We start from the raw sequence: 16,500 nt of genomic DNA, 5'->3' as shown, positions 1-16,500 counted from the left end.
CTGGCTTATATCTACAATGGGACTAATCATAACCTTCAAACAAAATGGCCTTGAACTTCAGGATGTTAGAAATGTGGCTCCAAACTTTGCAGGCCCATTTCTAATTAAAACTCAGACGGTTACCTTGCCTCTCCCGCCTCTCTCGGTTTTCCACCATCCTCCACACGTTTGGGGGGAAATGACATAAGCTACCTTCAGGGATACATTTTTAGCCGCACTACTTATTTAACATGCAAACCAAATACTCAAAGATTTTTTTCATCTCAAGGTTGGCTTGAAAGCCAAACAGTTTTATCTCACCAAAGTCCCAGCTAAGTGCTGCAGTGTAGAGCCGCATGTGTAAGGCAAGCTTGCTCCTTCCAGTGAGGCCCTGTTGATCTATGATCTAATCTAGGCTCTTTAAATAAGCTTTAGAGTGTGTAACTAAGAACCCCTTTATCTGTTATTAATGTCTCATTTTGTTATCGCCACAAGTAATTTAAATGTACTGGTCATATTAGATTAATTATACTATAAATCTCCCTTCCTCCAAAAATGTGAAGCTCCATAAGAATGTTTTTTCGTGGGGAAAGAATGGGGGGGGGGTCATATGAGCTCAGCAGCACTCTAAGAACATGAGCTTTATGCACATAAAACACTTAAATGTCTGGACATGCATGTGATGTGACTCACTCACACCTAGAAAACAATTTATCTCATTCAAAGACGACAGAAGTGTAAATTTCTTGAATCACGGATTTTATTAGTACAAACGTTGAATTTACTCACATACCTTTTGACTTTATTAGCGTATCTCATTTTATATGTCCTGCAGGCTTTGGCAGTTTTTTCCACATTTTATTGACTCAGGCTAGCAGGCAGAAAAATGACTACCTGCCTATATCAAAAAGGAATTTCTCGTAATCTCTCTAAAACTAACATTGCTTGACATAAGATGGTACCTGCCACATACCTGCCCCTTTCTCATGGCGGTTTATTTGTTCTGATTTAACAGAAGATCATATCAGATATCTGATCCCACTTCAAACTGAGCTGTCTAAAATGTCTTGGGTTTTCACATGCAGTGTCTTGCCTGAAAACAAAAGAAATGCTCATTATGCATATTTTCATTGGTCCCTGTGTCACCCAGGAAAACTGTTCCTGAAAGGAAGCGAAATAAAGAAAAGCTGCTGAGAAACAATTAGTTGCCTTGGGAAAAGTACCTGCCAAGCCAGCTCTTAATTCATGTACCCAGTTGCCACAGAATTCCTAAGCAAATTGAATCTGACTTATCCTGTCTTACCCAAGACATGTAGAGACTTTGTTTTCTGGACAAAGAGAGAGAGATCACACAAGTCACATCTCTCCTTTCTAAACCTTTCTGAGAAGAGCTGTGATAGAAATATGCACCTTTAATTATCTGTGAAATGCCAGATAGCTAGTTCTGTTGTGCTGCAAATGAATTGAGATATAGGGTTAAAATAAGGAACACCGCCTTATTCTAGCTCTAAAACAAAAGTACTTCTTCAAGAGCTTTAGTCTCTGCTATAGTTATTTGAATCTGTTATAGACAGTACTACAAATCTTTTGCAGGCATTAAGGTTGCTTTTCAGTGAATACAAGCTATAGAACTGAGCCTTCCATTCTATATTTGCTGTTAGGGAGGCTGAAGTTTTGAGTATCTCTTTACAAGGAAGTAAGTGTCTGCTCACTAAATATTCTCTCAAACCAGAATCCCAGCAACCCATTATAAATCTGGGCCTGAATCTGGTTCAGTTGGTATAGTCCAGCTGCCTTGTGCCAGTTTGATGACCAATCACAGCTGTATACCCAGTTAAATCGGTGTTAAAGATGCAAAACAGGAAGAGTACCTGTGTATATGATACTTAGATGCAGGGTTTGAAATTAGGTCCAATCAGTACCACTATTCCAAAGTAGGGATAGCTCTTTTTGGACCTGTCTCTCTGGATTTTTTAAGTGAATGCATCTGGAAAAATATCCATCCACCATAACTCAAGATTGCCAACCCTTCACTCACTTGTGAAACCGAGACCTGAAAAGTCACTGCCTTTGCCTCCTGCACACCAAAAGAGTAGTTGCTATGGAAACTAACAAAACTTAGTTCCAAACAGTGCATAGATTTGATATCACTAAAGCATAGACCTTTCGACTTTGAAATCATTTAAGCCATGGTAATGGAATGTTCTGAGCCCCTGAGTGAATACAACTATGGAGATATACATTTTTTTAAGGAGGCAAAACACATTCTTGGGCATTATTTCAAACTATTGAGTGCGTTTAATGATAACAAAGACTCCATTCATAATTTAACGCCACATCAAGTTGTGATGCATGGAAAACCAGACAAGACACCAAAGACCAAAAATTCCTCTGATGAAAATCACTAAGCCCAGTGTTTCAAAAAGACATTCCATCTAATTCCAGTCTAATGCATAAGCCTTAACTAGTAGATGGTATAATGTGGGTCAGGGCAAGTGCTTCTGATGCAAGCCTTTGTAAAAGGTCCAGGGATATAGCCTATTCCCCATGGTAGGGGTGGTGAAGTAGTGAATTCTGGACTACCATGTCCTTGCCATTCCTTGTAACAATCCCTTTTATAAGTCTAATCATGCTTTCACTCATGCGCTCTCCTCCCTCTTCCGGTAATGCCTTGATCTTGTGCTAGTTCAGTGTTCCTTTAACATAGTGCACAAACTTTGTAACACAGAGGGCCTGGCTGAAAGATTTGCCTGGAGCCTTCATATACTTTGCATATTATTTTAAATATATTTACATAAGATTTTAATCAAGAAAAAGCAGGTGGGTTTATTATTTTTTAGAATTCCCATACAACACAAAACATGACCTAAGGGTTGCTAAGAAAGAATTACTGGCATCAGCTCTCTGAAATGCAATTGCTTGATGTCCTGCTTAACATATGAGGAAATCACACACGTTGTTTTAGGCTGTGAGGGCTCTGCAATGTTTTGATTTATTCAGTTTTATGATAGCAAAGGTCTGTATGTGTTCGTATGGTCTGTTTACAAGTCTGTTCATAAAGACTTCCAAAGTGGCTTGCACAAATAGCAACTCTCTTACACAATTTGAGATATCTGTCATTTGACAGGCCTTTACAGACATTCAGAAAGCTCTGTTTGGAATGAACAGAAGCATAGAAAGCCAATTTATTCCACAGCCTCCCGTTTCTTGTGTTCGATTGAAAATGAGTCTTCAAACAACTTGACCATCTTTTTGTCCCTTCTGAATCACTGACCCTGAAGCTCCATGATCAGTTCAGCATAAGTATAACTCATGCTTCTTGAAAATGTGCTGGTGAGGGAGAAAAGCACCTTCATAAGAACGTCCTATGAAAAAGCTTGCTCTACTCCACTTTACCCCATTCTTCTGTCAGCTGCAAACAAGCCTTCCACCCCGCTCCTTCCCACTGTCCTGGCAGCTGCAGAGAGAAGGCTTTTGCTCCCCTGACACCTGAAAATAATATTTTGTCAGCTGTTGAGCTTCAATGTGCCTTCAGACTTGCAGAGCGGTGAGCTTTGCTGACAGTGGAATCGTCGCAAAGCCGTGCAGAGCAGCGCACTATGCGGCGTTAGACGTAGAACTAGATTTCCAAAAGCTGCTAAAGCACCCACATATGATCACAAACAAACAAACAAACAGCTTAGGAAATCTGCAACCTTAGTAAAGGCAAGCACTCAAAAGTTAGAAAATGCCAGAATTAAGGTTGCATGTGCACTCTTAATTCCGCCCTTCTGAACATACACATTATGATTGTGTTACCCAACCTCACGCGGGAAATCTATGGCAGAGGCCAAGGAGGCCAAATTAAGTATGCAAGGTCAACCTTAATCTACCATTTCCTAATTTTGACTTTTGAGTATATCATAACTGCAGCCAGCTGACAGGGCGTTGAGAGACTTAATTAGTATGTGTTTCTAAAATGCTTTGTGAGCCCTACATAAAAAGCACTATTGAAACACAAAGAATTATTATTATTATTTAAGGAAGCAGGGTTATTAAAACAGATGAATATTTCATCCCCTTGAAACTACAAGCAGAATTTTAGGTAGGAAGTATGAAATCACCTGAATTGCAATTTACTCAGGCTACCACCACTACTTGTGCAATTTTTTAAATGATTGCTAGTGATTGGGTTCTCAGACTTATGTCTCATAAAACAGACAATGCCATCCTATAATCAATATTTCTTTCTGTTTTGTGTCAGTGGAAATCAGTTAACATGTCAGCATAGTAAGTAATAATGTAAATGTACTAATTACAGTATGTGGACAAGAAAGTCATAGGCTGGATTGTGTCCAGTCCTGCATTGGTGTGAAGGTAGAGAGAAAGCACAATGAATGTTCCCCTCTTTCACCATCGCATAGGAGCTGTACATAGTTTTTTTCTTTATGCTCCCTGAAACAGCAGTGCTAGCTTGCACACACCAGCTGGCAGAAAGGAGCACACACTGTATCTTTGCAAAGGGTAGTTCACTAGCCATGCTCTCTTACACTTCCCAAAGCTCTTGGGAGGCTTTGTGCTCGAGTCAAAACACAATACATTCATGAGCTCCCACATCAAAGTGGTGAACCTCTGCACTGACTCCAACACAAGGCTGTGCCCCAAAGACAAAATGTAGCCCACAGGCTACGAGCTACAGACCAGATTCTGTGCTGCATCTCCTGAAAGATACAGCACAGAAGGTTTGGTCAAGGCGAAGAGAGGGAGCAAAGGTAGTTGTAGTTGTAGGTCTATTTATGTGCTTCTGAAGGGGCCAAAAAACCCTGTTATGAGCTATAGCAGCCCAGAAGCTGCTCTGTTTTAAAGAAGCGTAGCCACAGTTGTCTCTGGGCTGCACTGCTGCACCTATTCACCCTCCTGTCTCCAATGGACTCCCTGGGAGGGTGACCATGTAGGATCACAGCAATGTAGAGAGGCCAGAATTGTCCCCTCTGGTTTTATTGTACAGAACATGAGCCTACCATCAACTGGAAAATAAAGCTCTTGGAACTGAAAAGTTGTGAATTATACCTCATTACTTGGCTTCTCATGTAGGCACCACATTATCCGCCTGGCCTCCTTTTTCCTCACGGACCTGTTCAGCTATAAACACGTTCAGAGTTCTGTTGTCATTGAGGATCACTGGCATGTCACAGTGCCCAAACATCTTATTTGCAGCTATTAGGGCTTCTTTATTCTTGTCACAGCTCTATTATTTGTTTCTAGGTGAGTAAAATGTGTGACCCCAGAGCAGATGTGTAGGAAGTTCCTGAGCATACCTCGGGGAAATCCTTCATCTAGGCAGAAGCTGACAGAAATTGATGAATACAACCATGACAAGGAAAATGTATCAATATTTTCTTTAATTACCCTGTAGCTTTTACAAGTACTTTCAGGTTATAAAAATCTCTAAGAAGTGTAAGTATTTCATTACCAGAAAAGAAATCATGTCATTCTCTTTTTTGGGGGAGGAGAAGTTAAACCCAAAATCTTGCCCCTGATTCAGTGAAATAGTCTGCAGAAAGAAAATAAAAATTGCTCCATATACAGCAGAATGGGAGGAAATTTCATATGCGGGATTGTGTGGTTCAGGTGAGCTCTAAATCACTGCAGCCTGAGCCTGAATGTCTACTCTGCAATTAGATATCCACGGCTGACCCATGCCAGCTTACTCAGGCTCAGGGGCTCAGGCTAAGGGACTATTTAATTGCAGTGTAGACATACAGGCTCAGGCTGCAACTCAAGCTCTGGGACCCTCCCATCTTGCAGGGTTCTCTAGCCCGGCCTCCAGCCCAACCTCAAATGTTTACACCACAATTAAACAGCCCCTTAGACCAAGCCCATGAGCCCAAGTCAGCTGGTACGGGTCAGCCACAGGTGTCTAATTGCAATGTAGACATACCCTATGCTGGTAAGGCTCCGAGTCATCACAGATCTTTGGTATATCCTAGGAAATGTCTGGCTGGCCTCATTCCATTTCATTAATGGCTCATATATCAGTGTTTTAGAGGCTAACACAGCTAAATATCGCTATGACGCTGCCTGCCTCAGCAAAGAATTCAAAAGGGCACCAAGACTGATCCTGTCATTCATAACAACGTTGCCAACTCTTGCAACTGCAAGTCTCATATTTGGTGCTTTTCTGAAAGTCTAAGTCCCTGAAGTCGTGTGATTACATGAGACTCTCAGGCCTGGTCTATATTGGGAGGGCAGGTGGAGGATCGACCTAAGATACGCAACTTCAGCTACGAGAATAGCGTAGCTGAAGTCGACGTATCTTAGTTCGACTTATCTCGCATCCTCACGGCGCGGGGTCGATTGCCACGGCTCCCCCGTTAACTTTGCTTCCGCTTCTCACCAAGCTGGAGTTCAGCAGTCGACGGGAGAGTGATCGGGGATCAATTTATCGCGTCTACACTACACACGATAAATCGATCCCAGATAGATCGAACGCTACCCGCCGATCCAGCGGGTAGTGTAGACGTACCCTCAGAGTTCATTAAAAGGCAAGTTTCTAGCTTCCCGGTTAGACAGAAATTTTTGAAAATGTGTCTCAGACATACCTAAAGACTGAGAATCCAAAAGGCAAATAAGATTAATCCGTGTCACACTGTCTGATATGGCTTACAAATCAGAGTGCCAATCTCGGGTCAGACTGTCAGAAAACAGAGCAGACACCCCAAATTTAAGTGGTATATTCCGTAATTAGATTTCACCAGGCCGGTAACAAATCTGTGCTCCTGGATTACTATATTTGTCTCACCATGGGGCCACAGACAGTCCCTTAGGCTCTCCAGCCCTTCTTTATCACCCAGACAAACTGGACTTTGTGATGAAAGGTTATTAAAATCAAAAATCACCTCATGTTAGGTTAGTCCCAATCCCAAAGGGTCGGTCACTTACCCCAGGTCAATGAATACTCTGGATCTCACACCAAAGACAAAGCTGACAGCCAATTTCTCTAGTAAACTAACCAAAGATTTATTAGTTAAGAAAAATAATTGAGAGTTATTGAGAGGTTAAAGCAGGTAAAATAAATTAATAGGTGAGTCAAAGTTTGTAAGTCCAAAATGATAGCAAAGATGTAGTGATCTGATAGATTTCCATAAGTCTCTCAGGGTTACCCAAAATAACTTTGAGGATCTCTGTCCATTTGTTCAGAGATACAGGATCACGCCCTGGATCCAAACTTATAGTTGTCTTCCCCAGAAATGAATCTGGCAAATATCTCCACCACAGCATGGACTTTTCCTCTGTTAATGAAACACAAATTGGGTCTGTGGATTTCCCATTGTCAAGCACAGTGACCCATGCTTTGAAGTTAGCATGCTTCTTCATTTACAGCTCCAAGGCTTCAATCCTGTTTGATGGGCAATCCAATTACAGATACCTACATAAAGCATTTAGTTACAGCAATCCAAACAATCTTTCATAAGCTTTCATGAAGTTTAAACACAAAGTTTACACCTTTGTCACACCTAAGGTTAATATACCTAGAGTTAATTAAATACAGGGATATACATAATGCAATGCAATAGCATTCAACAGATTAGAGATAAGTGAAGACAATATGATTCACATTTCCTTTTAACTAAATTAACACTTGAGTAAATTAATACACTTAACATTCCTTTGAGATTCACACACACAAGTTAACTGGCCTATTGCTCTGACCTGACATGGTCTGTCAGTTCACAATCCAAAGTGTATTATTATTATTATTTCAGATCTCATGATTTTTAGGCCTGACTCATTGTTTTTGAATATGTGGAGTTGACAATACTGTGTGGTCCCCTGGATCAAAGATAAAGACACGATGGTGGTGTAGAGTGTGGACGTTAATCCAAGTTCCTCTGTATGCTGTAGATATGGTAGTATGGAGCATTTCACAAGCAAGTGACCGGGGTTCTTTCTGGGGTGCTACACATGGCTTTATTCCATTCAAATCCAATCTTAAGAATCTGCAAATCTTTCTTTGATTAATAAGGAAGCAAGAATCGAAACAGTAACCAATCTGCCACATCTAACATGTTTGGATTTGTGGGGGGTGGGGTGGGGAACAAAGCTTGTTATATTACCACTTGCTAAACAACATGAAATCCTAAGTATTGTTATAGAAATATTGTATCTGAGCTAAATACTTTCAGATTACTTGATCAAAAATAAAAAATAAAAAAAATAAAAAATTAGCATCACGTTCCCTAAGGCTTGTAATAAAATGTGCAATTTTATGAACCTTAAAGAAAGTAGAGTTAATTTTGACATAAATGTATATGGGTTTGCAGTAAAAATGGATTAACTCCACAGATTCCAAAATTTATAACGTCTGTTTTATTTATTTAAGGGCTTGAAAGATATTCTAGAGGAAAACACATTCCCCATTCTGGAAGTGAAGAAACAGGCAAACATGGCAAAAGCAGCATGATTGTTTTCAGCAGTCCTGTGATAACATGAGGAAGTTTATATTTGTCAGCAATCTTATATTTTTCCCTTCCTTTACCAGTGGACCACAGACATGTCATGGAGATGATCTGGAGAAGCATTAATACTGATATTGATGGATGATCTTTGTGAGCGGGAGCCTAATTCCATGATAGCAAGTGGCAAGGTCAAAAACAAGATGATGCAAGTATGGAATAGGAGTCCAAATAAAACCACCATCAGCCAACGAAGAAACAGCCAGATCCTTCTGCACCACTCCAGTCATGCAAAATAGCCCATAAATCTGACAGTTCTGGCCACCTAGGGAAGTGCAGCACACAGTTTGATGCTGTGATAATTGCACATGCTGGATATTTCTGCTAAAACAGTTTTAATTGACAGCGTTGACACTGGACAGCACCAGAAGCCACTGGAACCTTGTCTATACCAGGGTCCCTACCAATACTAGCATTTGTACAGCTGAACCAGTGGAATCTTTTAGCTAAGAATTCCCCCTCAAAATATCTGTAGACAGCTTTTGGCCCCAACAGTCCTGCCCAAGTTTCAAGGTTTGCTCAGCACACCTGCTTATCTAAACCTAGGATGGAGCTTCTGGCTATTGCATAGATGCAAATCAGATTTTGTATATTTAACAAGGCTAGGACATTTTTGCTGGAAATAAGGGCAGAATAAAAATATTAGTATTAAATTCATTTCTCTTAATAATGCTGTGCTATACGAGCTCACATCAATGCTAATATCACTTAAGATTTGAGGCAAAATTTTCAAAAAGTGGTCTCATTTGTGGATGCCAACATCTGTACATGCACTTTCTGAACTCAGCTTGAATACACAGGGAGCTAGAATTGATACATGCAAAACTCGTTTGTTTAAGTGGGCTTGGCACATGGATATTCCATCATCTGAACACACACAATGTTGTAATCTATCACCTCCATGAATTTGCATACACAAATTTGTGTGAACAGAAAAGGTGGCTAGGTGATGCTTCTTTGAAAATATGTCCCTTTGAGTTTAAGGAAATTAAACAAAACAAACAAAAATCCCTGTGTACACATATATGGAATGAATTCTGAACTCTCAATAACTTCAAGTAAGGAGTACGAAACAGGGCCTATACCTGTCCATCACTTGTCTGTGTATTTAGTGTATTGGTTTGTGAAACTATGTTCTTTAAAGAATCTTATTTTTTTTCTCCATTTATTCTGCATTTCAGAAGTTTATAGCTTGCATTTTTCTTGACATTTTGCTTGTTATGGTATACTTTTCTGTGCTGTGTTTTCCACCCTTTAATCTTCAGACCTCAAACATCACTTTTTTCTAAAGTAATGTTTGTCTACACTTAGGGCAGCGTGTAGAGTACCTATGCTGCATGCCCATCTAGCACAGGTATAAATAGCAATGTAGATTGTAAGGCACTGCTTAGCTAAGTGCAGTAGTACAGATTGCCATACATGCCTGATCCTAGGGTACATACACTACCCTGTATACGTCCAAGCAGTGCCTCCCATGTCTACACTGCTATTTTTAGTAGTTTAGTGTCCTCCTGGAGCCTTTCCCCACTGCCTCCCCCGCCGGAGCCTTTCACTGACAAGTATAGCTACACACCACAGTGAGTGTGGACGCAACCTACCTTTCACTGCATTGTGTAGCTACATGTACCCAACATGCCACCACAAGCACTGGCAAGTGTAGGCAAGGTCTATAAATCTCCAAAGTTTGATGTTATATACATTACCTGTCTCTCTTTCCAACACAGTCAAGTCTTTTAGTTTCAAGTTCTCCAAACCTTGATCTTGGGATTTAAGGGAGCTTAGAATTTGACCAAGTCAACTATTTGATAATGGAAACAATATGAAGGGAAGTACATTTAATCAGCCAGCAGGTTTAAAGTATTCAAATCTGTTTTCTTCATCTAGACATTTTGAGTCAAATTTGTAATTGTATTCCAGTATAGTAATTGTCAAATTTTCCTTAAAAAATATTGGGTAAGGAATATTATACTATTCACAATACAAAATACTAGTATTGAAATCAAGAAGTGCATGCCAAAGGACATCAGGAAATATATATATAATGTCACTTTAAAAAGAAACACTCAACTTAAAAAAAAAAACAAGTATGTCTAAATCCCATTTTCAATTATTTTTGGCCTTCATATATTCTTCCTGAGTTATGTGAAGAAAGAGAGAATGTATCGCCGATAATATTTTAAAGCTATCACTTAATGTTCCATCATACATCATCACAAATTTCAGTTTCCAAGTCTTTCAGCAGTTATACAGTGGTAATTTATGGTGCTAGCTACTAGTTTTATAGGCTGATTATCAGAAGGGGAATAGTAGCTGGCTTTTTCTGGCTCTCTCTCTCTCACTTTCACTTCAAAATGAAAGCAGAACAAGACTGCTATAAGGTGAGAATTTCCCCACTTTTATTTAGTTTTCGTTTTTCTTTTCAAGTCCTTTTCTGTGGGCTCCTACTGTATGTGTCTCTGGGGCACATCTATCAAGCCTAAACTGACAAAATGGTTGTGGCCTTTTACTTCCTGTTTTTAACCATCCTAATTCTTCTATTATGTCACAAACCATAATATTCCTTCAATATTTATAAATTTATGTCAGGTTTGATAAAGCTACGGCAACCTGAAGTGCAACTCGATTATCTCACATTTAACAACTCTCAAATATGATGGGATTTAATACCTACAACATATGAAAACACATCCCCCAGAGCTCATTAAGTGAATTTTGATAGTAAATAAGAAATTGCAAATCCCCTTCTCTCTACTTGTCAGACAAAATTGCATTATATCTATTATTAAAAACACTTTAAATAATTATTCCAATTTAATACAATGAGACAATCTTTAGAATATAATCGGAGTTGTCATCTGCAAAAGGAAAATAGAGGAAGTAGGTTACAAAAAGGCAAGCTTGGATCTATTTATGACAAAGAAAGATCAAGTAATGGAGCAGATAAGCAGGAGCATTAAAGCAGGAAAATGGATGCACTTGGTAATAATTAAGGACTGAAATAATATATAATAAATATTCATAATAAAGAGATACCTTCACTCATTAGAAAACATTTCCAGCTTGCAAATTCATACTTGGTACTCCCTTACCCAGCCGTCGCCACCTCCACTACTCTTGTTATCGAGGAAGAAAGACCATGGCAACTGTTGTACTACACAACTGGCCTGTTCAGAACACTGAAAAGTTAGGCACTCAAAGGTGAAAAACACACAAGGGGCTTTTCTCTCATTACTCACTTCTACAGGTCTGTAAAACTAAGGGGATTAAGAATGTAGGTCCATTGATTACAAGCCTAGGAAATGCCTTGAATGGTGCATTTGATACTTGTACTCCTTTATAAAAAAAGAAAGTCACAATGATTTATTCAGCATACAAAAATAGAAAATATAAGAGGAGCTTGTATGAGTCCCAAAGATCTTCAAATGTAGAGTGCAAACCTTAACAAACACCAATGAACTTTTGGAGGTTTTCTATCCCCTCAGCAAGCAAAGAGGAGAGGTGTTAACTGTGAATTGCATTTCAATATAAAGGCTCCTTGGAGCACTCAGTTATTTGAATTTTCAGAAGAAAAAAATGGGTCTTTCATGAGAAAACATTCTCAAACGACTCTATCCCACTCAGAATTCATAGTTATGCTTAATCTGCTGCTTCTCTGGCTCATTTACAGGGACTGTTGGCAGGTAGTGAATGCAAAATCATTTTAATAGGGGATCCCCTGGGAATGGGAGCAAAAGTTTTGAGCATTTACAATTTCACAATGAAGTATGGCCAGCTGTTAGGAAACCAGCACTTCCCTGCTGTAACTTTCTAGAATGAAACCATTTGCGTGGATATTTTCAAGTCAGCAGTCTGTAAAGGAAGAAACTAGACCATCCAACGAGCACTGAGGCATAGAGGACCTGTCAAACCCACCGCTGATCACATTTAGAACTCTGACCCTAAATTAAAAGCCACAACCAAACTCAATAGAGCAGGAAAGAGATGAGATGGGAGTGCAAGTAACATTGTTTGGGGGAGACGGGAGGCTGGGGGGGGGACTGGAGTAATAGGCATTGGGGCTACAAATAGGTGCTTATGGGTTTTACGGCTTATAAAAATGTGAGATCGAAATGGAATTGGCTTATATCAAGTTCTTGTGCAAGATTCCCTACAGAGTGATCCAAATTTTCAGCTTTCCCAACCCTTGTCATCTTCTGAGCAGTAACTGCCAATCATGGCAAATGGTGCCAAGAAAAAAAAAGAAAGGAAAACAGAAGAATTGGGCCCAGTCCAACTCCCACAGAAGTCAAGAGCCTTTCTATTGTCTTCAATGAGAATTGGGTCAGGCCACTTATTGGCAAGTGTGTCCACTAGCGACGTACTAGTTTACAACATCTTGATCATCGGTCGGCAGAGAAGACAGGGCTGGGCCAGACTCTGCTCTCACGCCTGTGTAAGTAATCCAGAGGAAGTAATCAGAATCTTGGAAAGAAAGAAAGAAAGAAAGAAAGAAAGAAAGAAAGAAAGAAAGAAAGAAAGAAAGAAGCAATTGACTTGAGCATGGTCATTCTCTCGATGATAAAGAATTAGCAAAGATGTCTCTTGCCTTATTGCATTGCTCCCTGCTCACTCCATTCAATCAATAATGCCAGCCTCTCTTCCCCCTTTGTCTGCTTCTCTTACTGCCACCTTCATGCCTTTTTGCACACTGCTCCCAGGTGTGGAATGCCCTCCAGGAATCGTTTCACCTAGCCACTACCCTGTCCTCAATCAAATCCCTCCTTACACACCCACAAGAAATAGGGTCAAACAAAACCTTTTGTTTTGTAAGCCATTCATTCATTTAGATGGTGTTTTCAAGGGAGTCCAAGGGATCTGGGAGTCTAACACACTGGGTTCCTTTGAAAATCCCAATCCCAGGTGGTGGAAGGATAGTTTTGTGGTGAAGGCACTAGACTGGGACTTAGGAGACCTCAGTTCACTTTCTACTTCTGCCACAGAATCCCTGTGTGAATTGAGCCAAGTCACTTATCTGCTTTGTGCCTCAGTACCTCTTCTATGAAATGGGGACATTAATGCTTTCTGACCTCACAGGGGTGGGGTAAGGACAACATTCATAATGATCATGAGGTGCTGAGATACTAATGTAGAAATATTAAAATATTAAGACAACAAGCCCATGTAAAGATTGTGTGCGCATACACACACACACAGGCTATTCATTCTTGTTGTGTGTAAGAATAAACAGGACTATGAGCACACTTACTCTCTTCCTGGAGCAGATGGGTGGAGAGTGGGAAAGGGGAACAAGCCAAGCCAAGCTTCAGCCAGCACAGCTGAGCTGGCACAGGGGAATGCTGTAATTTGTTGCTGGTATAGGCCAGCCGTAAATTAGTACTCCCAGGAGCAGGGAGGTAGCAGAAAAGGAATTGTAATTCAAAGGTACTACTCCTGGGGTGATGCAGCTTTTGCACCACCTTTTGCTCAATGCTCAGAGCTGTGCCAAATGTCACAATCTAGTCCTTAATATTCACATGGATCAGTATCAGCTTAACGGTGGCACACGCAGTGAAAGGTGCCATAACCTACTGCGTTAGTGATTATAAAGGGCTATGTCATGTCTCTCACAACACAGGACAGTGGGAGAAACCACAGTGCCTTATACTCATAAATCCTCCCATCTCCTCCAAACAACCTTACTTGGATTTATGAGTATAAGGCACTGTGCAAGCCCTCGGATAGCTGTGCTCAGCCCTTTCCGATTGCATGCATCAGGCAGCTTGTGATGTCAGCAATATATAGTTGTTTTAACGTCTTTCTAATGTTCTCCTTGTTGCACGCTTGATTCCGGAAATGTTCAGTTTTATGACTTAATTACACACTCAGATAATGCAAATACAATACTTGGGCTTCTGTAAAAAAAATCCAATTTTGTCTCTTGGCATTGTGTCTAAGTGTGAAGCAATTTGCAGTGAGGAAAATTTTGCCTTCTTCTGAATGGAGCCAGAAATCTTGATAATGTTCAGTTTTGAGTGCTTCCAGTCTTGTGGTGCTGCCAAACAGTTCAGTGACCTTTCTAATCTTATAATCTTCCTGTTAAGACAATGCCAGAATCAAGGGCAAAGCCAGAATTCTTTACACGTGGGTTAAAAAAAAACCTGTGAGAATTACTGTCTCTAACTATCAAAGATCAAAGCATTATATTAAAAATGTCTAGTACTAGTATGAATCAGGCATAGGACTCAGATCACTTGGAATAGAGACCGAGTGGCCAGTTGAAAATCACTTGTAGTTCAGGTTCCAGATAAGATTCAGTTGGCCTTGGTAACTGGTTAGCAGCATACACTGAGAAAGCAGGGCCGCCTGGGAGGCAAGTGGGGCAATTTGCCCCAGGCCCCACAGGGGCCCCCATGAGAATATAGTATTCTATAGTATTGCAACTTTTTTTATGGAAGGGGCCCCCAAAATTGCTTTGCCCCAGGCACCCTGAATCCTCTGGGTGGCCCTGTGAGAAAAAGTTTACAACAAAAGAAATCATTGGCCTGATTCATCACTAGGTTGTTCCCACTATAAACTCCATCAATTGCAACACAGTTACACTGGCCTCAAACTGGAGGAAAGCAATGGGAAGTCAGGTCCCGTATGTACCAGTATTCAAAGAAGTGGGGTTTTTTGTTTTAGTGATAAAATATAAAAATATAACAGCCAAATTATAGTACAAATTTCAAATGACTAGCTAATAGAATCATAGAATCGTAGGACTGGAAGGGACCTCGAGAGGTCATCTAGTCCAGTCCTGCCATGAGTGCAGGGGACTAAGTATTATCTAGACCAGGGGTCGGCAACGTTCGGCACACGGCTCGCCAGGGTAAGCACCCTGGCGGGCCGGGCCAGTTTTATTTACCTGCTGACGCGGCAGGTTCGGCCGATCGCGGCCCCCACTGGCTGCGGTTCGCCATCCCGGGCCAATGGGGGCGGCGAGAAGCCGCGGCCAGCACATCGCTGGCCTGCGCCGCTTCTCGCCACCCCCATTGGCCCGGGACGGCAAACCCCGGCCAGTGGGGGCTGCAATCAGCTGAACCTGCCGCTTCAGCAGGTAAATAAAAGTGGCCCGGCCCGCCAGGGTGCTCACCCTGGCAAGCCGCGTGCCAAACGCTGCCAACCCCTGATCTAGACCATCCTTGATAGGCGTTTGTCTAATCTACTCTTAAAAATATCCAATGACAGAGATTCCACAACTTCCCTGGGCAATTTTTTCCAGTGCTTAACCACCCTGACAGTTAGGAAGTTTTTCCTAGTGTCCAAACTAAACCACCCTTGATGCAATTTAAGCCCATTGCTTCTTGTCCTATCCTCAGAGGTTATGGACAATATTTTTTCTCCCTCCCTCTTGTAACAACCTTTTATGTACTTGAAAACTGTTATGTCCCCTCTCAGTCTTCTCTTCTCCAGACTAAACAAAGCCAATTTTTTCAGTCTTCCCTCATAAGTCGTGTTTTCTAGACCTTTAACCATTTTTGTTGCTTTTCTCTGGATTTTTGTCCATCTTTCCTGAAATGTGGCACCCAGAACTGGACACAATACTCCAGTTCAGGCCTTATCAGCTCAGAGTAGAACAGAAGAATTGTTTCTTGTGTCTTGCTTACAACGCTCCTGCTTATACATCCCAGAATGATATTTGCTTTTTTTTTTGCAAGTGTTACACTGTTGACTCATATTTAGCTTGTGATCCCCTATGACCCCCAGATCCCTTTCCACAGTTGTGATAAATGAAGGGGGGAGGGAAGATAACTACCTTTTATGGACACCCAGCCAGCTAGTTAGCTACAAAATCACTTTTAGTAGCTATTCTCTACTTGCTTTACCTGTAAAGGGTTAAAAAGTCTGACTGCATGCATAGATAAAAGGAAGTGAGCGGGCACCTGGGAAGAGGCAAATGGGAAGGCTAGCACTTTTAAAATTGAAACAAGGCTCCCCTTTTGTCTGTCTGTGGTTGTTCTCGCAGAGAGCAGGGACAGGGCTAGACTATGATGTAAAAGCTTGTGCC

Source organism: Chrysemys picta, chromosome 9, assembly GCF_011386835.1.
Source record: "Chrysemys picta bellii isolate R12L10 chromosome 9, ASM1138683v2, whole genome shotgun sequence".
In the NCBI taxonomy this organism is placed as follows: Eukaryota; Metazoa; Chordata; order Testudines; family Emydidae; genus Chrysemys; species Chrysemys picta.
Note: the sequence above shows the minus strand (reverse complement) of the source record.